We start from the raw sequence: 24,756 nt of genomic DNA, 5'->3' as shown, positions 1-24,756 counted from the left end.
GCTCAAGCAAATCTAGCCAAGGCTTAAACTCACTTCTGAACACTGAAATTTGAGATGCTGTATCAAATAAGCAGCTCTTTTTCCCTGAAGAGAAGAAACTGGGTGTAGCTAACCTAGTGCATAATAGGTTTATTCTCATTCACAAAACAGGAATTACTTTATGGCCCCAAAGTAAAACTAGCAGAGAAATATACTGGCAGATTTGCTGCAGATGTGTGTTGTGACACGTATGCAGGGAATCTGCTATTAATCACAGGCTAAGATTTTAATATTATGTAGGGTAATGCAGGCAATCATTATGGTGGAGGTTCTGGATGCATAACAGCCTAACCCACAAATGGGACTTTTAAATTTAACTCATTTGAGCTCACTCTCGCACTGCACCAGTTGAATTCCCCCGTTCATCCCCCCACTCCCCATTACACACATTTATTTCAATATCCATTGTGCCTTTCTTCTTGTGCCTGTGCTCCGCTTCTTTTCTTACGACACATGACAGTTGTTGGGGAAAGTGCAGCTTTTCATTCTCCTGTTTGCCAGACTATGACAGGAATGTTCTTGTTAGAGGGGCTGTTTGCGAGACCCCTGGACACATACCCGGCACAGGAAACAGTCTGGCTCAAATGCTGGAAAAGCCATTCTTCACCTGAATCCTTCAAAATTTGTGTCTGAACATAACTAGAACCTATGTATCCATACCCGGGTTAAGATTACTATGGACAATTATACCGTGGAAATACATTATTCTGACAAAGCAATCAATCACGTTATTTCTCACAATTTCAGTTCACCCCTAAAATTTTCCTTACCTCCAAAGCCAGCTGGATATTATATTACTGAAGCTGTTGAAAGGGTGTAACACTAACCATGAAGCCAAAGGCCACTAAAACTATGCAATGCATAAATTTTTATTGTTTGCTCAGCATTGAAATCTCATTAGGGCTCATAACTCATCGGTGCACTGCAAACATTTGGATCTGCTGATCATGAGAACTTGGACGGAATGTACACCTTTGGCTAATTTACTTGTTATGTTTTTAGATGAGACTGTGTTGCCTTTTGTTTTCTTTTTAAAAAGTCCTTATGCAGTTGTGATTCAAATGTCCACTTTTTAAACTGAATACATAAAAACTTTCATTTGCAGTTTCTCAAGGTTGTTCTGTTGCTGGCAATGTTCATGATCATCATTTTACAAAAGCTTCATTTGACTTAGTATTCAGGGTAGTCATTGTTTGAAAACTGTGCCCCATAGAGCATTTCACTTCATTCATCCTTTCTGTTTTATGCAGCCACATTTTAATTAGATTAAAATTTGTCCTCCAATTAGCTTTCATTAAAGTTTCTAGATTACAGGACAAATCTCCACTGAGTTGTGCTTCAAAACTGTGCCTAAAGTTTAAAATGAAATAACTGTGCAAATGAAGCGATTATGAAGATTATTACTATGCAAAAAGCATCAGTCACTTTTTGGTTTACTTATACATTTAACTCTGTAATTCATTTTGCCAACTTCAATACCTCTGTGTTCTCCAGAGTAGTCACCATAATAATACCTTACAGTTACAGGATACCTTTCATTACCAAGGATCCTTAGGGGCCTGATTCTGCATACCAGTATTCCTGTTGAAGTTCCTGAAACTATTTAAGTGCTCCTTGCTGCATGTGAACCAGAACCCAAGTACAGGTCAAATCCTGCTTTCAGATACCCACGTAGCGTTACTGCTGATCTGCGCAGCTCGGAATGCAAACCAGATATGAACATTATGTAAAAAGTCCTTCTGGGTGAGATGTGGCAGCTGTTCAATGGTGCATGGTTACAGGACTCACCTCTGTAAATGAGGGACAGATACTTCCCCCCCCCCCAGTTAAAATTGCAGAGAAAGCTGAGAATGTAATTATCCAAAGAGGAAGTGACTCAGTAGGACACTGGGGCTGGGCTGCATCTCTGCTGTCACTCACGTCTTCAGATGTGACATTGCCAAGTATTGGATGCCCAGTCACTAATACCTCCTGCACATGCAAATCTACTATGTGCTGAAGGCAATATAAAGTTTACAGTTCACCAGGCTTATCCTACAACCAGAGCAGACACTTATTCTGGAGCAACCTCTTGGTGGAACACAAGGGACTCCATGTCAGAGCAGAGCACCACAGAAATGGATCTGTCTGCAGGAAGTTCTCTCCCAATAGCAAGAGTTATAAATATATACATATAATTAAAAAAAAAAAAAAAAGAGAGAGATGCAGCCAACATCTTAAAACTAAAAATAGAGGCACTTGGGTTACAAAAACAGGGACCTGTCTTAGCTCTAGCAACATATTTCTGATAGGAGGAACAAAGTTGAAAACAACTACTTTACTACAAATGAAATGCAGTTCATTAGCATGGGAGAATTATTTCAGCAAAATGCAGGAGTGTAAAAAGCAGTTTTCCCTATTTTTCATGTGCTAATTGGTTGAACAACTGCTAGTAAATCTTCATATCCCTGAGGTAACTAGTGTTATTCCCACTTAGCAGATGGCAAAAGTAAAGTTTAAGGGTGTCAAAGGCTAGAGGGGAATTTATAGTTTAAATGTTCTGACTCAAGCCAAGACCATGTTTCCAAGGTGCAAAGCAAACAGCAGCAATACTAATTTTAGGAGTCATGCTCAAGTCTGCCCCTTCCTCCACCTGTACTCCTCCTCTTGGTGTTCACTTCTGCCATCTCGTTACAGCATGCCAACCTCAGTTGTGCTGACTCAACAGCTTGTGGGTCCATGCGATGAACCAGATCAAGGAATTGATCCAGGATAAAAAAAGAAAGAGAAAAATGAGAAGGGTGGAGAGGTGAGGAGAGATATTTTGCACTGGATCAATTCAATCTGAAGACATTGACTGGAAAACAGAAGTGCCCATGCACAAGAAAGCAGCTGGATGCAGCCTAGGGGCAGGAGTGGGTATTTTTGTGGGCAGGAGACCCTGTTGTTGATGTCGATGGTTTTGTACCACAGAACTGAGGTTCAAACCATTCTGAAATCATTCCATTTTTGTGTTTTAACGCTTTTATAACTCTCCTTCTGTTTACCTCCCTTTGCCTGCTTTGCTCTGAGAAAGAGAATAGCTACTCCACACTACCTTTGCACAACAAATTTGCACAAGAAAATTCAGAAACTGCAAGTATTTGACTTTCCACAATTAAGACCTGGAACACCAAGTTTGCCTTCTCAGTTACACTGACTGTATTTCAGAAATACTGCTCCATTTCCTCAATAGAATTGCCATGTTTCATAAAATACAGACAAACCAGTCATGCTTTATGTCAAGGGTGCATTTACAAATAGTTTATAAAGGATTTAGATGATTAACCATATATTAAGACAGTTAATCAAATTTAAGAGGCTATTTTAGAATTCTACAGATCAAGCAGTTATTTATAATCCTTGTTATTGCTTTCTACCTTACATCCAACCCTAATGCACACCATTAGAATATTCTGCTAACGCTTTATCAATTATTTGTGTTAGCAGAAAAAATCCAAACAAAAACCCCCCAAATCCTATCGTAAGGAATAGGTTAGATAATTAGGACATTGAGACTCCTAGACTAAATGAATCAGACCCAAGAATCAAATCCTTGGAGGTAATTGGCCTCTGCCATGATTTAGATAATTCAAGGTCCTTAAAAATCTCAGTCCTCATCACTGTGCACATGGGATTTAGGCAATTTTAAAAAGCTGGCGAAGTGTCATTTGAAAAGGCACAAATGCTGCAGTAACTGCAACAGCTGAGGAATACATATTTTCCTCAACAAACCATCAGCATCATGACAGGATGCTTAAAGCTTCAGTGCTTCATGCTGGTTGGGAAAAAAAACGGACAATGGAAAACTTGTGGAATGTTAAATTTAACTGTTATCCTTACAAAATACAAAAGTCTGCTCATTTAGAACAGAATGAAAAGTCATTTCTTGACATTTTATTCAGTCATTTGAAGCAGTGTCTTCTCTTTTTCATAGTTTTCACTTGGTACTGGGCATATAGAATGTTTTTAATGGAGAAATAACTACAGATTACTTTTTATTGTGGTATGATTTATATAGTTTAAAAAAATCTATTCTGGAAGTATAGTGTATTTGGTGCTATTTTTGCCTAGGAATGGAAACTTGAACTGGAAATAGAGTCATTCATTCACACTTACAGGATGACATCCCGTTGACAGGCATGCAAACTTGGAAAGGTGCTACGCAGCCACTCTTAAAATACTACACTGTATTTTTTTCCTTCTAAGCTTCAATTAAGAAAATGCTATGGAGGGATCAGTACTTTGTGAAGGCTAAGGGTTCATCATTTGCAAGACATCCTCTTTCAAAAGTACAAAGACAGAAAAGTCAAGGCACTAACTACTAAATAAACTGTTTTCACAACAGAACTGGCACCTTCAAGCCCCTCTGCAGTGAGGTGCTGTGCTGTCAGGAGTTCTGCTCGTTCATACTGTGATCTCAAAGAGCAATCCCCAGACCCATCAGAAAGGTCATCAATCCTTCCTGCCAGGTAGTCATTTATTTGCCTTGGTTGGTTTTTTTTTTTTCAATTTGAGGAGAATGAAAATAATAAAAGGTGTGAAAATACGGTTGAGGTAGATAAACTTAGAGATTCTAATGGAGCTGGAATGCTGTTGGTGCTAACGAGCCCTGAGCAAGTGATCCGTGTCTGGCATGCTCTGCCAAACAAACTGCAATTACAGAAGAACCAAAAATAAAACAAGCAACTTTAAACCTTCTGAACGTGTGAGCCTAAGAATCATACATGCACTTGCTCCCACAGGCTTGCTTCCAAAAGGCATACAAAACTGGAGGGACCTTTCTAATGGGAAGGAAGGAAAGAAAGTTTCCACTTGCGAGCTGGCATTTTGGAATGGCAGAAAGAGCAGCTGACCTCGGAGGCTCTTGTCCCTCAGTGTCAAATTCCTACAAGAGCAGCTCGGGAGACTTCGGCTCTGTCATACCTGAATCAAAACGTCAGGGCTCAAATCCACACCACAAGTCACGTTCTCTGAAATTGAGGTACATAATCCTCTTGGCTTTGCTTTCTGTTGGGCTTTTCCACCCTTTTGCATGCCTCTGCAGTGCCAATAGAGATGTGCTTCCCCTTTCTGTCTTACAGAGAAAACCTCAGCTAGGCCCAAATTTTAATGATTTCAAACAATGCAGTCTGTAACTTCCTTTGCACCAGCTTCCTTGTTCTCTGCCGGTTCTAAAAAACCCCTTTGACCCACTCATAAGAACACCATTTCTGTTTCTGTCATCCCAAATTAACAAATGAATGAGGAGAGGGGAAACTCTCCTGTCACTCCAAACCTTCACCCTTCAAGTCCCCCTGCCTCACTGCAGCCCTGGTGCTCTAAAATAAAGGGAGTATTAATGGGCTGAAGTTTCAATGGGACATCAGAACTTACTTAAATGATATTTTGAACCATGGGCTAACTGGTGGTGGGCAAAGGCAGGTATTTACTTCGTGCAGTCTCTTAGGATACAATGGATTTATGGCCGTCAATTCTGAACAACACAGCTATTGTCTCTTCACATTCTATCTGCCTCCATTATTCATTTGTGTTGATTTTGATTGATGAAGACACTTTAAAAAAGGAGGGGAGGAAGGAGGAGGGGGAGAGGAATACTTCAACTGTTTGGTTTCTAATTCCTGTAAATCTACAGTTCATACTGCAATAGTACTACTCAAAAGAAATGTCAATCCTCACATTTTGGGAAGGGGTTTTTCCTTTTACAAGTTTCTCTTCTTTCTGAAAGAAGTGGGGTGCAAACAGTGCTTCCATGACATACCTAATCACTAGAGGGGTGGCACATCACACTTCAATCAGCCAAGAAAATCAATGTTGGGTTTTTTAATGAAAAAGTGTTAAGACTTCCGCAAAACCTCTTTTGCATATTTACTTCCTATGCCACAGCTAATTAAGTTTCAGGGCTGGTTTGATATGTTAAAAATTGCTTGGATCGCAGAGTTGAACCCGAGAAGAGTAGATAAAATTTCTTCATTCAAAGTGAAAGCATCTGCTAGAAACCTGACTGTGTGGAAGTCATAAAGAAAAGGCCCAGCTTTGGCTTTTTTGCTTCCAAATAGGTGGTATTTACTGACCTCTCATTAAAATATCCTGACAGAATACAGATTATGAACCATTCGATACATTTCTTTCCATAGGAGGCAGCGTCTGAGGCCTGGGGGTAAAGAGATTCCTGGGAGTTGTTTAAATTCAGTTCACTCCTCTCAAAGTTTTAAATGAGCTTCTGAGCAAGCACTACAAACTTGCCAAGCTCTCTGCTTCCTTATGGAAAAGAGAAAAAAGAAAAAGAAAGAAAGAAAGAAAGAAAGACAGACAGAAAGAAAAAGACAGACACATTCACCACGTTTGCATCTCTCCTGCTCAGAGATCTGCCCCAGCACATGCTAACTGCAACATTCAATCGACTGCCTGCAGCCAAGGGAAGCCCAGTACCCTCCTGAATATTTGGCCACAGGATTTCCTTACTAGTTCCACCCCTTTTTGTGCTTTAAATAGTATGATCTATAATGAAGCAAGAGAAGCAGTGAAAAAAAAGGGCAGATAAATTTTCAATAAACTGGCGTCAGATGTCATGGTCACCACCACATTCAAAAACCAACCCCTCTATTGAAATTTTGGTGTCTAAAATGTTGGTGTTTTAAAATGACTGCAGACTCAGGAAGAAAGCTTTGCTGTTTCCTATAACCTCTGAAAATGTGGGCTTACAAAATTACTTACAAAAAGGAAAACTTGACTTCCAAGAAGAAATAGGTGAAGGGAGGAAGAGTCTGTGGAGCTGCTGAATATGGAAAAGCTTGCTGCTTGACCACTCGGTTCGTTTTACAAAGCATAATTACATCTGCCTTTTTTTAATATTATGTGGTTCATATTATTACTTTCTGTACCATCTTTCATGTTCCAAGGGAGTAGGCTGCTACTAACTGGCGTTAGGAAGAAACTAATTCTAATTACTCAGTATTTCTGCAGCTCCCTGAGACGGATACAAGATGTGTGCAAAATCCTCCAGTTCTGTTTTTGAAACTCCCGTCTTCACAATTTTGACTTTTCAAAATGATCTGCTCTTAATATAACATGACTTGTCAAAGGCTGTCAAATAAACGATACAACTCTCAGGAAATAAACATCTCTCCCCTAGTAGGTTTGTATATATTTCCGCAAAAGTAAAGAATTCTAAGAGTAAATAAACACATGGGAGGATTAGAGAAGCAATAAACAAAAGCATTTCCTCATTTTGAATTTAAGAAAATAGGAGCCTTTTTCCAGCCATTGCCAGGAAATACTAATGCACAGAGGTGAAGTTTGTACTAGCTAAAATATTATTTCATGCTAGGGCATATGGACCTGCATTCACGCATACACGCACACACTGCACATATATCCCCAACCAAAACTTAAATCAGGTTTATACTGTGCCATGATGGATTGATGGGCAGGGGATTTTAACACCCGTTTGGACCAACACAGGCACGGGGACTCCTTGCTGCAAGATGATAAAGACTAAACCTTTTAGTCCTAATGAAGGAGTTTACAGGATTCCTAATCCCTGCACCACACCTCACTTCTCCCACAGTCCTGCTGAAAGCCTTAAAACAGTCCCCAGCACTAACATGGTACAGAGCCTGTTGAACATGCTGATCTGCTCATGATTACTCTTTGCCACTGTAAAACAATCTAACTCCTCAAGTGAATGGAGTCTGTAGCAACAATGGTGTTATTGACTTGTTGCTCCAGCTCTATTTAGTTATTACCCTCGAGGCCACAATCAATAGACTTTGCACCAAGTCAGCCTAATAAATCCCAGGCTTTCACTGGAGCTTTGCCAGGAACTGCTAGAAAATCTATGGCAGTCAAACACTTAGAGTATGAATAACATAGAAAGCTGTACTGACAGCTGTATAAATTAATTAACAAGGAATGTTCTTACTCTTTTAAGAAGATCATAATGCACGTTTACCATGATTTAAGGAGTCACAGATAGAGCAACAGAAAAATTACCTTTGTGCTTTCATTTAAAATAAAAATCAAATATGATTAAACCAAAACAGCTTCAGACTACTTTTTCCTCCCTTTGATTATTGGATGTGCAAAAATTTGCATTTGCATTACTGCTGTGGCCATTTAATTATTCAAGTTTGATTTAAAAGGAACTGAGCCCAGCAACCACTGACCACTCAGTGCAAGCAGTGCCGGCATTTTAACCGGATGAATGTTGACTGTTGTCTGCTGGTATCTGCAAGGGGGACTTAAATTGCGTTTGTAATGCAGTGATTAAAACAGAAACAAAAGGAAGGGGGGAAACAGTTGTTCAAGAAGTAAGAGGTTGGTCACTAGTGAATTCCAGGTTCTTTCAGTTCCTCCTGTAATAAGCAAATATTCTGCAGACTCAGCTGCGAGGCGCCTGATCGCAGTGTCCGGAGACGCGCTGAACCCACTGCGGCAAGAGCTTGGTGCCAGCCCTGAAACAAAAGAACCTCCTTTCTGCACGTTGAAAACAAATGTAACAGATCATAGGCTCTTATAAATGATTAGTTGCCCCAGTGGTACTTTCTGGGAGCATTCAGCTTTCCTAACAAGGGTCACTGCATTGCTGGGAAGCGAGGAGGGGCTTGGGCACCCGCCAGGCTGGCACTTGATGCTCCTCACCAGTGGAGGTGGGCACAACCTGGGGCAGAGACCAATGCCTGAGACTGAGTTGTGGCAGCCTTTGACTTTTAGGGAGGGAAGGAAGGCTTGGGTAACAAGGCAGAACTAAACCATGCTGTTAGCATGGGAAAGATGAACAAAATCTGTCCTGGGCCTAGGCAGAAATGATCTCATGAGTGAAGTGAAGGAGGTCAGAACAAACTGTTCCATCTGAGGAGGAGGTAGCAAGCAGATGGAGGAGGGCACAGACACTTTTGAGTGGAAAAGAAGGTGTGACCATGGTCTAAGGTGTCTTTCACCCTCCACAACCAGGAAAGGGCTTCAAGAAGCAACCCTGAGAAGCGAACAGAAAGCCAACTGGCTTTCAATAATGGATACTCATTTTGCTCCTTTTGGGTTTTAGGGAATCTTAAGAATCTCACTGGAAGCAAGGGAAATATTTTTTTTTTTTCATTTGGATGAGAAGATTCTTGGGAATCCACAAGGGAAAACCCACTAAGCATTAGCTCACCCTGGGATACTTGGTTTATCCATCATTTCTAATAGAAGGAAAATCCTGGTTATTCAACTTGTTAAGGAAAGGGGTCACGTTTGGATCCCAACCCATACAAAAGGGCATGTGAGTGCTGGAATGGATATATTCTGAACATACTCTCACCCTGAAGATAGACAACCTCACCCTGAATGGTTGGTTGCCACAGTTTTTTCAAAAAAATTAGATTTTCAATGGTCATTTTGATACTGCTTCTTACCAGCAGAGAGGAAGGGATGAAGTTCATTTCACAGCTCTCAGTTCTTCTCCTCTATGGACAAATGCACTAAGTCTCAACTTTTAAACTCAAAAGCAGGGCTTTCAGGAACTTCAATGTTTCTAAGGATTGAGGAAGCAATTTCTATTGAAGTTTCCAAATCCTGTTTAAGTCCTCCTGCCCCAAAAGGACTCATGAGCTTTTTGGGAAAAAAAGTTATACCTTTCATTTAGAACATGACCTCAAATTTGAGGTTATTTGATTGCTTCTGAGTACTGCTCTCCCCTTCTCCCTTCCATTCCTTTTCCTTTTTAAATATGCCAAATTACTTTGTTTTAAAATATCCCTTTCTATAGAGTCATATGTAAAGCATATATGCATCAAATAACAGAGCTGCTTGGGAATTAGGACATATTTTCAAGAATAGTAAGTGAGGTGGAGAACCAGAGTTTCTGAGGGCTCAGTCCTGTAAAAAGGGCTTAATTTTCATTATCAGATATCTGTCCTTTTAAAACATAGCTTCTCTTTAACAGGGTCAATTTCAGTACCCAAAATTGTGTCATCAAAAGCACTATTCATATCTGAAAATTTAGGATTCAGAATTCACTGAAAGTAATTCAAACCCACCAGGGATGCACCTGGAGCCTTACAGTTCTTCTGGCAATGTACCATCAGAGGTGACCATATGCCATTTTCTGGCACCTTGTTAGCAAAATGGAGTTACTCTGTGTTTGAGTAAAAAAACCTGCACTGTTTCTGGGTCCTGGGTCATCCTTGAGGTTTCTTGTGCCATGTGACTGTTTTTATTCACTAACTTTCTGAAGACTCAGTCAACCACTATGACATGTTGATGCAGTTTTTGTAACGAGCGGAGGCAATAACATATCTGTATTTTACAAGCAGCTATTTCAAATATGGTATCTAACCTCCTTCACCTTTGTTTTGCATGTGCAAACGTGACAGTGGAGTTCAAACCTTAGCATGCATGCCAATTCCTGACCTGGCAGTAGGACTCAGGCTGGGTGGCAGCACACAGCACACAGCAACGCAATGCTGGAAGCTCCGTGTGCGGAAGGCAGAGACTGAACATCCAGGACCTGCCAAAAGCAACAGTGTTGGATCTAGTGCTGGCATCCTTTTTCTTTCTGAGCCAGTTTTGCAGCAAGCTCCACGATGCTGTCAGGAAGCACTCTGCTGCTGGAAGCTGCCCTGCTTTGCTGATGAGATTTAAAACTAAGCTCCTGGTCTTTTGGGAGTCGTTAAAGATCCTGAGATAAAAGTGAATCTCATTAGCCAATCTTAAGAAACTCATACGAAGAGGGATTGTAGAAGGAGAAATAGCTGTTTATGAGCACAGCAATGCAGAATTTCATTAAGTTCTTGCCCATATTCTGCATCTGACCAATACAGAAGAAGACAACTACAGAGACACCAAAGGATTCCCAACCTCTCATTTCCTAACATCTTCAGAAATATTAATTATCAGCTTCACAGCATTATCCAGCCTACTTGCTTTTTTCTTCACTGCTCAGCTTCTTCACTGAGGCCCCCCTGGCCTCACTGCAGCCAGCTCTGCACACAGCTGGCACAGCTCAGTTGTGCTTGTCCTCTTATTCAAGCTACAGTGTCTCTCTGGCTGCCTGTCCACCAGGAACTTTGTAGAGTGACACCCACAGATCATGAAATAGCTTCCCAATTTGGGTCTACTGTGCAATTATACTACCTATTTAAAATTTTTTAAAAAACTGGTAACCTTCAGCAATCACGGGAAAAAAAAATTACAATTATTTTAAACAAACACCAATCAAGTGTAGGCTAAAAATTTGACTTTTTTCCTTGTCTGTTCTTTCCCTGTTCAGTGCACTGCATGTAAATCCCTCTCCCCTCTTCACAAACTAATTTGATGGTTTTATTCTTAAGCATAGTAACAATTGTCCATATTAGTAATCAAATAACAGCATTTTTTTCTAAATACCTAGGTTTCTTCACTTGTACATGAATAAGTACAGTAATTCCCAGGCATACAGCCACAGCAAGGCAGAACTTCCAAAAAATTGCATCATTCTTCACAGCACTGCCTGCTATACTACTCTGCAATTGCTTCTGCTCCTTGAAATAATCCCCTCTGAAATGGAGTTCGGGATTTTGGCGGGTGATAATCCCAAGGGGTACCACAGTGATAGCCAACTATCCGTAACCAATAAACATAAGCTTGCCAAAGCATCCTCTTCCTCTTTTTAGTTCTCTGATTTCCATATTCTTGAGAGCTGGCCCAGGAACCCCGGCCAACAGTAGACAGCCATATCATGGCACAGATTTAGAGGATGAAGAGTATAAATGGAAATACAGAGCAGCTGAAAAACTACATTTTAATTCAATTTTCTGAAAAACAGTCCCACACTTAAATGCACTTTGGATGAAGACCATAAAAGTTGTACAGCTTCTCTGGCTGCTTTTCTGAACTCAGATGTGTGCTATCTCACTTTAATCTTAACTGCTTCTTAAGGTGATAACACTGAACAATGTGGCTCTAGAATATATAGGCCAAACAAGAAGCAGGAAATATTTTTCTTTCCAGCAGGTCTGCAGAGGTATAACAAAAAGAAACACTCTTGAGCACTAGACTAGCACTGAACATAAATGATAACATTGTACAGGGCTGACTTTTCAGTGATTTTCTCCTTTCTACCAAATGTTCTGCAGCTAATTGGCTCTGGAAAAGAATCTGTGCAAAGCTGGTATGGCCCAGTCTGCTTTAATTGGGGTGGTGCCCACCAATAGCTCCTCAGGATCAGGGCAAAGGCGTCCTCCCGCCAAGCGAGGCTCTTATTTACTCACTTCGCTTCAAAATCTCTCCGTCATGATAGACTGGATCAACCCTATCTAAATGTTTTGATGTGTTACATATGTGGAAAATGAGATACTGGCACACACACATAAAGCAGCTGCTTCCTAAGTGCAGTCCTTTAATGGCCTCAACACAGAGCACAGGGCAAGTGAATTAGTCCTCTGCCAATGGAGACTGCGTTACCTTCCCGTGTCTGTGTAACATGGGAAAGGAAATTCAACGCCTGCTTTACATGACAGAATTAAGCTAGATGCAACTTGCAAATTGATTAATTTTCTCAGCAGACTGAGATTGATCTGAATTTTCTCTTTTGTGCAGTAAGTATTCTACACTTGTCCTGAAACAAGTTAGCTAAAATAAATTAGCCAGTGAGGAATAAATTTAAAGGGACACTGACAGATCTAATTTAGCCCCAAATTAAGGATAAAAGCGAGAACAATACAAAACAAATATTAAAAAGTCAGCCTGGAAAAAAACCCAACGCTTCTATGAGACTTCTTATAAGGAAATAATTTCCATTTAAATAATATTCACAGCTTGCAGTCGAGTTCTGTGGTGAAGGTGAAACTTACTTTCAGTGAGGTGACACCAGCAAGTCCACTCAGCTCTTCAGCTGCAACCATCAGCAGCAAATAGACCGCAACGAACAACTGCAATATTTCTAACCAATGGTCCAGGGTCAGTTGCTGACAGTTTAAATACATTGCTATCTTGCTAGCATAATGTTTTAGGGATCATCCATAAAAATTCCAAATACTTTAAAAGGCACTTATGAGAGCAGACAAGATGATCATTGCTGGTATGCTTGCTTTTATCCAGAGGTCCTCCTGAACTGCGATGCCAACTTGTGCACTTGGAAATTCACATGTCCACCACTAAACTTCAGCTACTTCTTGGAATTCTGTAAAGATGCAGCTCTGTGGGCCTTAAGACCTGACCTGGCATGACTGGACTAAAAAGGAGACTAGTTCATTCACATTCATTTAACAATAGTTTAACCTGACTGGTTTGGTGGCAATTTGAAACAGCTCCCCAACCTTTTTCCTGTTTGAAATTTAGCATCTAACCTGCACAGACATTAAAGGAAACCCCAAACATTTTCAGATCAGTTTTGTTCAGCAGCACTTTTCCACCTCGCTTTTCAGTCCTTCTTTGGTCACAAACCAATTTAAAGCTCACAGCACCTCCTGTGATGGGGACTCAGAAACATGTGTGCCTTGCTTGCTGTTGTATGAAATAAGACCCATGGCATCCACACCATAAATGATCAGCCACCCCTCGTTAGATCTCAAGCTGCTAACTGAGCTCAGAACTTTCACGTCTTATTTTATTTATGAGACACTTTAAGATAGTAAATAAAACCTGATGTGCCGAATAAAACAAAAAAGACAAAGGAATGACAACAGCAATTGAAGTTCCTTGTGGGGGAAGCACCACAGAACACAACATTATCCATGGCTGCAATAAATCAGCATTGAAAAGAGTTTAATAAGGCCATTGAGTAAAAGGTAGAAAAAGGAAGTGTAAGGGCAGTTCTTATAGCAAGAAGTAAATTGATTATATCACCCTGATGGTGATAAATATGGTGATATCAGCTGCCTTGTTGTTCAACTGGATGAAATAGCACGTATTTCACCAGCCTATGGGATTACAACTTGGAGGTGACAAATTGAATTGGCATTAAGAATAATGTTTGCCTTTGTATTTTTTTTTTTTCTCAAGAAACTTACTATATTGAATGGGACAAAACTTACATTTAAAGGAAGGCTTTATTTGTCACACATATGATCTTAACTCAATAAACCAAACAAGGCTTTTCTCTCTCCTTAAATCAGTATAATAATGGTAGTTTTGTTTAAGCTGCTTGTTTATACAAGAGCCTGTAGATATATAGACCTTAGGCTAATCCTATTGCTGAAAGTAAGACCTAAATGAAAACAAATCTTACCAGCAGATCTCTATTTTGAAGACAGCTCTATTCAAATCAGCTATGCTGATTATACTCTGAGATAACCCGCACACCATTTAAGGTTGATCACTTTCGCAAACATGAGCTTTGCGCTGCAATTTTCTAGTCTTTTATTTTCCAGGATAGCAAAGACCCCCACAATGACTCCATTAGAGAGTTACACAACTTCAGGCCAACAGATTCTTCAGGGAGAAAGAAATAGATGCAAAAGCTCAATTTAAAATCTCAGGGTTAGATTCTCCAACAATGCTGGATTTTAGTATTGAAGAACAGGTTCCATTTTCTCTTTCTCTCCCTCATGCACACACTAATCAGAACACAGTGTGATGGCACCTTGACTTTTTCTGGTCCACATAACAGCTACACAAACCTAATGAAAACGATGTGCAAAAACTGGACTATGGTTTTACCCTTCCCAAATGAAATCTTTTTCTAAGGAATACATAATATCTATCAGGGATACAGTGGAAAGTGGGAAAAAGGGAAACTGAAAAGAGAAATGTCTTTTAAAAGCCAACAAACTTTAAAAAAAAAAATTCAGTGTGAAACAAAACCCCTGTACCAGCAAAAGATTGGTAAATGCTTGTCTTCTGCAAATACATTGGTAGGGTCTGTCACTTTATGTGCACTTGTTACTTGTGAGTGGATTTAATCTTTAAAAGAAACTTAATTTTCCCAGTGAAAACATTTGCATAAGAGAACTGATAAACTCTAAATGCAACATGGTCAACTTCTATTTTACCCCTTCCTTCACTTTTTCTACTGAAGTGGACAGAAACAGGCCGTCCTGAAGAAGTCAAAGGACTGGCCCTCAATGATTGACCAAAGCCAACAGAGCCCAATGCCATCAACAGTGGCTTTAGCACTCCCTGCAACCCTACAGTTCCCTGTGATCTGCTCAGATGAGTCTGGAGTCCTTTCTTAAATCCACGTGCATGGATTTGTTTGTGGCTTCTGCAGACGAAATATTGCCTCAGGTTGCATTAAGTTCTGGAAAGAGTTTTCAGTGGCAATTTTTGTTTGCAGGAAAGAAAAACTCTGTGCTCTTGATAGCCCCTACTCCCCCTACAAAGAGATTCCATGAGAAACCCTCTGCTATGGCCAACAGAGAGGTGGGAAAACTGCTGTCAAGCTGCCTGGCCCTCCCCCCTCTCCCTGAACCCCTTCCGGGCTGCACACACACCAGGAGGAATGACCGGGCTTGCACTCCCCGCTCACCACAAACTCCATTGCTGCAGCAAAAGCACAAGTTTTAACAAGTTTGCTGACTTCAATAGCAGCATTTACTAACACAACACATGTCCACCAAGTCAGGAGCTCTTTAGAGCAAGGATTACAGATCTCCAAGGAAAAATAAAGTCTAAACAAGGGAGGTGATGGGCTGACTCTGAAAGGCCAGATGATTTGGGTCAGATGTGCACTAAAAGCTTGAAAAAGTCATATTGCTTTTTCTCTTAAACCCTTTGTTTATATGTTCAACCCTGCCTTTCCCTTCTGTTTCTACCTAAGGTCTTACTTCTTCCTCTGTACCTGAGGCCTCTTACCCCCTCTGCTTTCCTTCCTTGTCTGGTTCCCACTCCTTGTAACCATAAAGCAGTTTGTTTCTCACTCTTTTTAACTCTTTTGTTTACCCTAAATCTTTTTAAAGATTATTTCCTCTCCCAACTCTCCCCAATAAATCCATTAAGTGAAGTGATGAATTCATGGTGCTCCAGCAATGTGCCACAGCCACATTTTGAAGAAAGGGGTGACATTTCATTGCATATGGGGGATATGAAGGGGCTGAAAGAAGTGATGTTGCCTGCAGTGAAGCTTCCATTCAACTCCTCCAAGTCTTGAAGACAATATTTAAATCACTACATTGCTCACCCTCACTGATGTCTTAGTTCTCCTGGCACCTCTTGTTGGCCAATGACTGAATTTAAAACTGTGGGCTAAAGGGCTCTCTTTCAATTATCTCATCTAGCTAACTGTGGGACATCAGAAAACGTGCACTGAGTAGAAAGACAGCTATTGCTGTGTATAACCACTTACAGCTCTTCTAACTCAGCATCCAAGACTGAACATGTCAAAGTAAAGTTCAAGGATACCATGTGACAGTCTACCTCCTCCTGGAAGGAAGTTCCCCAGGAAGTCTCACTCCTATTCAAAATATTACACATTATCTAACACTTTTCAAAAGTGAGGTCTTATCTCCTTCTCAGTGCTCTCTTTGTTTGTATTAGCTACAATAATGCTAGATATTTTTGTTATCTACATAAATGTCTAATCCCTCATTCAGTTTTGTAAATTCTTAGCTTCAGTGAATTCCAGTGGCAACGAACCCTTAGACTGATCACACATTGTGTGAAATGGCAGGTCTGGTTCTGGGAGCTAAGCCAAAGCTGGAAGCTTGTTGGTATGGAAAGATATTTTTAATTGGGAAAGGAACAATTTAAAAAATGAGAAAAAACAACCTGTACATATCTTAGTTCTCTGCTAGGCTGATGATGTGACAATTTATTAAGTTTTCTCAACTCTTTGGTCCAGTTGTAAATCAGAAGAAAAAAGGAAGCTGGCGATTCTGGTAAGAGCAATGCACTGAAAGAGTGGTACATATATTCCTTTTCTTCTTGACTTATTCATACACATCATTTGTCTGTTTCTTGATAAATGAATTTTCTGGAAAGCATTGCTCTTATGGCACATCAAGGCTCATGAACACAGTACACCAGGGGAAATAAGAAATGGATTTTATAAAGTTTATTAGCAGCTAAAAACATGATACTTCAAGGCTGGAAGTAAAGTAATCCACCTACACAATTTGAGTGGAATGAACATTTGGCTTCAACTACAGCTCATATGTAAAATATAAATCCAGTTTCTCCATTGGAAATCCTCTGAGGTTTGGTTTTACACTACCTTGATCAAACTAAGAATTAAAGTTCAAGCTGGCTTCCATTCCCACATGGCAATATGACCTACATGTTTGTATGAGTGGTGCTACTCCTTCCATACCCTTCTTCATATCAGTATTTCCCCCAGCTTCTCTTTTTTTTTGCTTCCTTTCCCTTCCTTCAAAGTTAAAGTGAGTTTTAACACTATACAGACCATATATCGTGGAGAGAATGGAAAAAGTAATTAAAGAAACCTATTACAGAAAGAGCCACTTCTAAACAAGATGCCACATCTCCATCACTAAGTATCACAAATGGAAGAGAGTTGCTACCAGAAACAAATGAAGCAAGAAAAAATCGATCATTTTTGCAAGAAAATTCCAAAGCTCAGTATAGTTGCTGTCAACCTAAACACAGAGGAAATCTCAGGGCTGCATAGTCAAGGACATACTGGAGAGACTGGACTTTTGAGAACCAGGACTTCTGAGTTCAGACCTGCCTCAGACACCCAGTATGCCTCTCGGGGTTTCCTCTGTGCCAGAACTTATTTCCATCTGGAAAAAGAAAGTAAAGCTCACCTCCCACAAAGGGACAGTGCAGGGCTCAGCCTGCAGTGCTTGGATGATCAGAGGTATCTATATCTGAAATGCTGTCCTTACACACCTACAACCTGCAATAATCTGTAGTGGCACATACTGACTTTTACATTACCAGAAGAAGACAGACCTGATTTCTTCCCAGATCTCACACCTTGTACCCTGGGAAGCAGCTTCAAAGCAAAAAGCAGTGTTGCTGCTGTTCTTACTGTAAGGCTTTCACACCAAAACTGTTGCTCTGATGGCTTTACCACTCAACTCGCACACTCCACTGTCCCTCAGCCAGAAGAGGCCCTGTAAAAAGTCAGTTCAGGCAGGCTGAGGTCTCCAAGAGATCTGGAATGGCCCAGATCAGTTCTATCTAATGTATCTTCAAGTTGCTGTTATTTCCATTGAAACTCAAAGCCTTTGATTAGCATGGAATAGTATGGGCTCCAGTCAGAGGACATCCCCCACTGACTGAGGAAGCAACGGCTCTGATAATCCAGTTCACCTTCCCCTTATTCCAAGCTGTGGAGGCTTCAGTAAATACTCTTCCAAAAGCCACTGTTTTGAGAACAAATAGGATCAAAATTGACAGATAGGCAGGAGACCACATCTGGATATTGACTGAGAAAAAGGCAAGGAGGAGCAGTTGCCTGGACTGGATGTTGCAGCAGTGGAGTGAAGGGACACAAGAACAAACTTCCATAAATGACCTGCCTGTGTACAAGAGGGAGTTAAATCAGCTAATCATGTATGCCATCACAGGATAGGTACTACAGGGCAGCTGAGAGAGTCAAACAGGCAGTGATCACTCCTTATCTATAAAAGCAGCCATGTTTTAATATATGGTGCTTCACCCCACCCGTTTCAGAAAAGATTGATAAGCAAAATGATGAAGCTTTAATGAGCTTAATTGCAAATGCCTTATGTTCTTGCATTGTTGCCAAACAGCTACTTCAACATCCAGCAGTTTACTTAATAACTCCCCCCTCCTCTTCCCTACCCCCTCCAAGCCCAGTAACGTAATTATTCCTGTGGCAACCCCCCTATTTCACTTCTCTTTATTTATTTCCCTTCTCCCCCTCCCCGAATTACTGTAAATGGGTATCTTTGAAAGGAGGGTGGCAGGCAGCTTTTGGTACAGGGCTCACCAAGGAGCCCTCCATCAAAGGGCCCTTTGTGAGCATGCCCTGGACCGAGGCCAATCAGATCATCTTGCTGTCTGTCTCTGAAGAAAATTCGCCCCTGGTATGCAAGCCAAGCCAAGAGCGTAGACAGGGTGACTGCACTCCTAGTCCAACCTGTCTTAGCTGAGTGAAAAAATGCTGAAGGGAAAATTACCTGTTTGGCTCCAGACTGAATTAACTTTTTAATATACAAGTATGTTTATTATTTTTCCTTAAAAGTGCCTGCCTATCTAATATATTCATTAATGTTATCTGGTCAGTTCGCTTGAAATATTATGAAAAATGTGCAAATGCAATAAGGTGACAGAGCTTGGAGGCAAAGCAAGATGTATTTTCTAATTATATGACAGAAAACAACATTGTTATTAACAAATGACAGTGCAGAGTAATCTTCTTATGTCCAGGCTAGTGCAGGCTAGGATGTCTTGCTCCTCATTTCCAGAGTATCAGGAGAAGTGGATGGCCTTGACACCAACTCTTTCCCCATTCACTGACCACCACAAATCCTCGGCATCAGACCTCCATCAAACTCTCCTGGAGGCAGCTTTCCCACCCCAGTTTCCCAGTGACACAGCCTCTCTTCCCCAGCAGATCCTCCTGCTCTGTCCCACATCCTCCCAGCCGAGGGGCTCTCCACTCTATACTCAGAAATGTTGCATTTTCACCATCCTTCAGCTACTTCCCAAGTCTCCTATGAGATTTGCAGGTAATAGCTGGGACTGTAGAGGGAGTGCAGAGAGGTTTTGCCTGCCCCCAGTTCTTGCTCCTCTTCCCTTGGTCTGCCTGACTCGCCCAGCCCCTGCTACTATCTCGAATTCCTCCCTCTGCTGCCACTTCCCCTCGCAGCTTCTTCCTGCTCCCTGTGTGCTCTTGACTCTTTTGTTCCCCCTTTTAGAAACACCTTGTAAGTGCCAGACAGGAATTTCCCGACACTATGTCCTGCATTAAGCAAGCGATAATGGCAGAAACAATAGAGAATTATGTCAGTAGGGTGCCCTAACAAAAGAGCAGAATTTAAATGAGGACACAGCTTTGGTCTTTGGAATTTGTCCACTATAAATGACTCTTCTTATTTTATTAGCATGTCTAGTTTAAGTGGAACACATTGTAATTTTAAATGGACAATAATAAAGAAGGATCATATGTCCTATTCTTACATGTGCACTTAACATTCCCTGGGGGTTCTTTCCGCCTGCCATGCCCTCTCTTTCCCCCATCACAACCCTTCATATTTCTCACTATATTTAACTATTTTTTTTAGATTTGTTTTTTGCTCCTAGAAGAACCCAAAGCTTCTAATCCAGAGCTGTGTAAAGCAAACATAGATTGTAGAACTACAGCGAACTACTTCTGCACCACCCCTGCTCACAAAATGTTTGTCTTGCAAATACTATAGACGAAAACTCAAATTATAGACTATATTTACAAAAACACTTAAACTTCTCTTCCTCTGTGAAAATTTAAATTACTTTAGGATCCCTATATTCCTTTCCGAGTCCTGGTTCAAACAACAACCTGGCAGGCTGCCTTTCAAAGCAGGCCATCACCCAGCAGAAGCAAGGTTACCTAAAAGTAGTTCCTTAAGTAGCCAGTCCTTCCTAAAGAACTATGCTGGTGTCAAGAGTTTCTGACTACACCACAGATTTTGCAAACTAATTCAAGTTAAAACAGCCACTGACTTAAAGTAAGCCTGCTTCCTTGACAATATAGTCCCATGACCAGTTGAACTTCACAAAAGAAAGTCACACCATGGATAGAAACCTGTGTCCAACACGTCCATTGGCACTACTGATGGTGGGAGTAATACTCATGAAACAAAGACTAAGTTTCCTGAATTTCTGTGCAGTAAAAAATGAGTTAACACATTTCTAGTGATATTTTTCACTTATTTCTTTTCCCTGTATTTCTTCACAAGCTACTGTCACCTGAAAACTGGGGTTTCAGAGTAACAGCAACAAGAAAATACTGACAAATTAAATGGGGGTTGTGCAAGACAATCTTTCCAAGATTAATTGCAGGACTAGGTTCAGAAGTGTCATTTTGTAGCCTAGATATTGTTTTTCAATTGTGATTCTGACTGCTTTCTTGACCAGCCCTAACTTACCCCATGTCTCAGTTTTGCAACTGGTTATCAAGCAAACCAAAGTGTTGTTAATAAGCCTGAACAAAGTGCAGAAATTCTTCTGTAGAATACGCAAGTGCATGCAATGGTTTCGTGCTGTTAACTTTCAGAAAGACTTAGTTTGAAAAGAATGTTCTACAGTGCTCTTGATTTTCATTCATCGTATTGTGGGTTACAACCAGGGAGACCTATCATTTTTTCGCTGCACACGACAGTCTCATTTTTGCTTACTTTAACTGTGTTCAGTTCTACCAGGCCCTGACAAAGTTAAACCAAACACAGCCTTGCTTTTCTTCTAGCAGTGTGCAAGAAGAATAATTTTTACATAGACCTTTTTTCCCCCCTGCAGCCTACAATAGTGCCAAGAAGTACTTCAGATGAGGTAGAAGCATAATTGAATAATTTTAGTAGCCTTAAATCAAGCTGGCCAGTATCAAAATACTCTGATTTCTGAAACACTCATTGGAATTTAAGGGGTCTTTCTGGAATTAATCATTCTGGCACAAGACACAACCACACACTAACTTTTTCTTCTATGCACTAATTTGTCATAGAAATCTGTTCCCTTGACATTGTCTCTGGTGCCAATAGATGACAGTTGAGAGAATATATGTAAAAACAGCCACAGACTAAGCAAGCTGCAGATTAGAGTGAAGAGCAGTCCAAAAATTCTGTACTAAACCATAAAAAAATGAAACTTGTTCTTTCCTAGAGATGAAGATTTCTGCTCCAAACACTAGTTTTCCATTTCCCTGATGTGGCTTTTTTAAAGGATGCACTATTTGTAGAAAGGAACTTGGTGAGTAATAGCTATTTCCTGCTAATTTTGCTTCCTGTAGGGATTTGTTCCTTGGTGTGATCTCACATGTTCAGGGATTGTATGTCCCAACTGGAACCCGCTTAGTCTACAGCCCAGTGTGTGATGATACGAAGAGAATGGAAAAACCCCTTCAGCTTCAACACATTGGCACTGCCTCTGCAAAAGACTGATGAAGAAATGAAGCTGACAAATTGAAGGTGGGATGTGTCTCCCCTAACCATGCCAGACTACCACAGGACATGGCATCCATTGACCTGGACTTTCCAACAGATGTGTCCTTTCTAATCTTGCTTCTAGGTCTGGCATGAAAGAGCAGTGAAAGCACATTGGTGTTACAGTCCCTGGGGAAAGTGCCCTTCTGCATCTGCTCCCTCTCAGCTATTGGCTTTTAATCTCCTGTAGAAGGAGAAGCACCCATTTCAGGACCACAAAGCCCTACCCTGGCACACATGTCCCCATGCTGCAGCTGCTTGTTGTTTGACTTGGCCATCCAAGAGCTCTAAGGCCCTTAAAGAGAATCCTAAACCATGGATACTGTAAACACAGAAGGGAAAGAGCATTTGGGCTACCAGGAAACACCCATGGGAAATGTGGTGACGCAATGCATCCCAAACTGTGATACACACCTCATAAAGGCAGGGGAGCCTCTTCAAAGCAGTCACACAGGTTGGCCCAGAACCAGGGCCTTTGCTGCAATAGCACTTGGTGCCATTGGAACAGCTGCAGAAATAGCTAGGCTGTTATATTTCTCTTTTTTTTTTTTTTATTTTTATTTTAAATATAGTGGCTATCCATTTGGGGATATAAATTTTACTTGTGTCCTGGAAAAGGAACATGAAACAACTACATCTCACAAAACTCCTGTAAGACAAATTCCGTAACACCCCCAATTTTAGAGGCAGAGACAAATGAAGTCAATATCAAACCCAGGGTGTGCAGGAAGAGCTCCTACCCCTGTATTCAAACCACAAGATAATTCCTCTCCTTTCAGGCCCTGATCCAGAGCAAATCAGTTGGAGTCCTTCTATTGAGTCCTCAATCAGCAGTGTAATCACTTTAGCATGTGTCAGGATTAAAACCAGCCCTCCAAATAAGACCATGTCTACACTGCAAATGCCTTACTGATAAAGGAATACCAGCACAGTAAACAGACAAAGCATTCCTGGGGCGGTGTAAACTTATACTGGCAAATCTGCTCTTTGTAGCGGTACAGTAAAATCATCCCCGCAAGCAAAACAAGCACCATTTTGAGGTATAATTGCATCTACATGTGTAGTGTTTGCTCACTGAGAGGTGTCAGTCTGACCAGAACAGCTGTGCTGATAGAAATCTGCAGCACAGACCTGGCCTTATTAAAAAAAAAAAAAAAAAAAAAAGTTTAAAGCAATTAATAACAATCAACATTGACTCTATGGTCAAAGTGGTGTCAGTTTGTCTCTTCAGAGGTTTACACAAACTGGTTGACTTAAGAAAGAGAAAAGAAAGGAATTTAACATGGTTACATGGACTTGCCTTGGCTGGTATTTTGAAGAGTGTAAAGCTATGGAAATCAGATCTACTGTGTGGAAACACCATTTCTGGACACAAAGCCAGACTTTGTGAGTTTACAGCTAGATTTTTCCAAGACCCTATTCAGCAAAGTCCTGTAGTCATAGCCTGCTAGTTCCACAGATGGGGGAAAATGGTGACGTGGAAGAGATCTCCCACAGGGCCAGCCTCCTTCCAAGGCCCTAATGACACACTGCCTCTTGCTGCAGCTATCTTTGTATCACCTTCTGTTCTCAGAAGTGAGAGCTTGAGATCAGGGAAAAGAAATAAGAATACTAGGAAGGCACAAGGAATACAAATTCAAACAGCCAAAAACGAGGCAAAAACCTGTCTGGGAAAAATTTTTGGAGGGAAAACACTTCTCCTGAGAAGCCTTTGAGACACAAGAAAGATCATAGCTTAGCCCAAAAAGTTCCTTTCCATCCTTGGACCACTCTGTTTGCTCCTATTTCCACGTTAGGTAAAATTCCTGTTTCGACAATTTCTTAAGATCCACTTGAATGGAACAAGGTTTGACTTGATGATGTGAGATCTGATAAAATTATGCAAGGAAATCCTAATTTAACAACCAATCCCTTGAATTAACATTTCCTTACCCCCAGCAGAATCTAATTGTGATAACCTAATATGAGCTGCCTCCTCTTTGCTCCTTTGCATGTGCCTAATGCAATCACTGCTCTGCTGAGCCTCATGTTCACCCCTGACCAGTCTGCTCCCTCCACTCCCTCCTGCACTGATTCAAGACAGGGCATCTGATTTACTCCCTTCCTGCTCCTGGCCTCCTTCTTTGCTGGATTCTCAGCAGCCAAAAGGCTCATTTCCCTGTGGTGTCTTTGCAGACACCACCTCTAATCCTTCATTTCTGTTATGTCCCCCTCCTCTGTGGGGGTAATCTTTCCGAGTTGCCGTTTTTTCATCCACTCAAAGACCAGTTTCATTTGCCTTTTCATTACCCTCCACCAATTTACAACTGGGGAACCTTTTCTGACACAGGAGTTGGAGAAGACATCCCAGTGATGCTACGACAGCCACTTTTGACTCATAAGCACTGACATTTCTCTTTCTTTCTATACTGATACTCAGACTATCATTCTATGCCAGCATAACTCATCTTTTCTTCCCTTGTTCCCCCAAGGAAGAATTAGCTAAATAAACAGACTAAACTAGAAACTTGGTAATCTCTTGTTTACTATAGACTTTTCCTCCTTAGCTTCTGATTTTTCCAAATTTTCCTAAATTAATCAGGTACAGACTACTTCTCTGTACTCTTATCAGAAGGGCTTACTTGCTAAACAGCACTTCAAATTCTCTTCTTTAAAACACCACACTTCTGTGTGAAGCACACAGCCCCCATTC

At 40.8% G+C, this 24,756-nt stretch overlaps 1 protein-coding gene across 4 annotated transcripts in view; it reads right to left on the bottom strand.

Annotated features, from left to right (window-relative positions):
• The window catches only part of VTI1A (vesicle transport through interaction with t-SNAREs 1A), a 258,483-nt gene that overhangs the window by 14,527 nt on the left and 219,200 nt on the right, over nucleotides 1-24,756 (bottom strand). The gene's annotated exons all lie outside the window — the stretch shown is intronic.

The sequence above is a fragment of the Corvus kubaryi genome, unplaced genomic scaffold, assembly GCF_017639235.1.
Source record: "Corvus kubaryi isolate FWS band 111438036 unplaced genomic scaffold, C.kubaryi_AGA036_p1.0 138, whole genome shotgun sequence".
NCBI classification, from domain to species: Eukaryota; Metazoa; Chordata; class Aves; order Passeriformes; family Corvidae; genus Corvus; species Corvus kubaryi.
The sequence above is the reverse complement of the archived record's forward strand: the minus strand, read 5'-3'. Positions and strand labels throughout refer to the sequence as shown.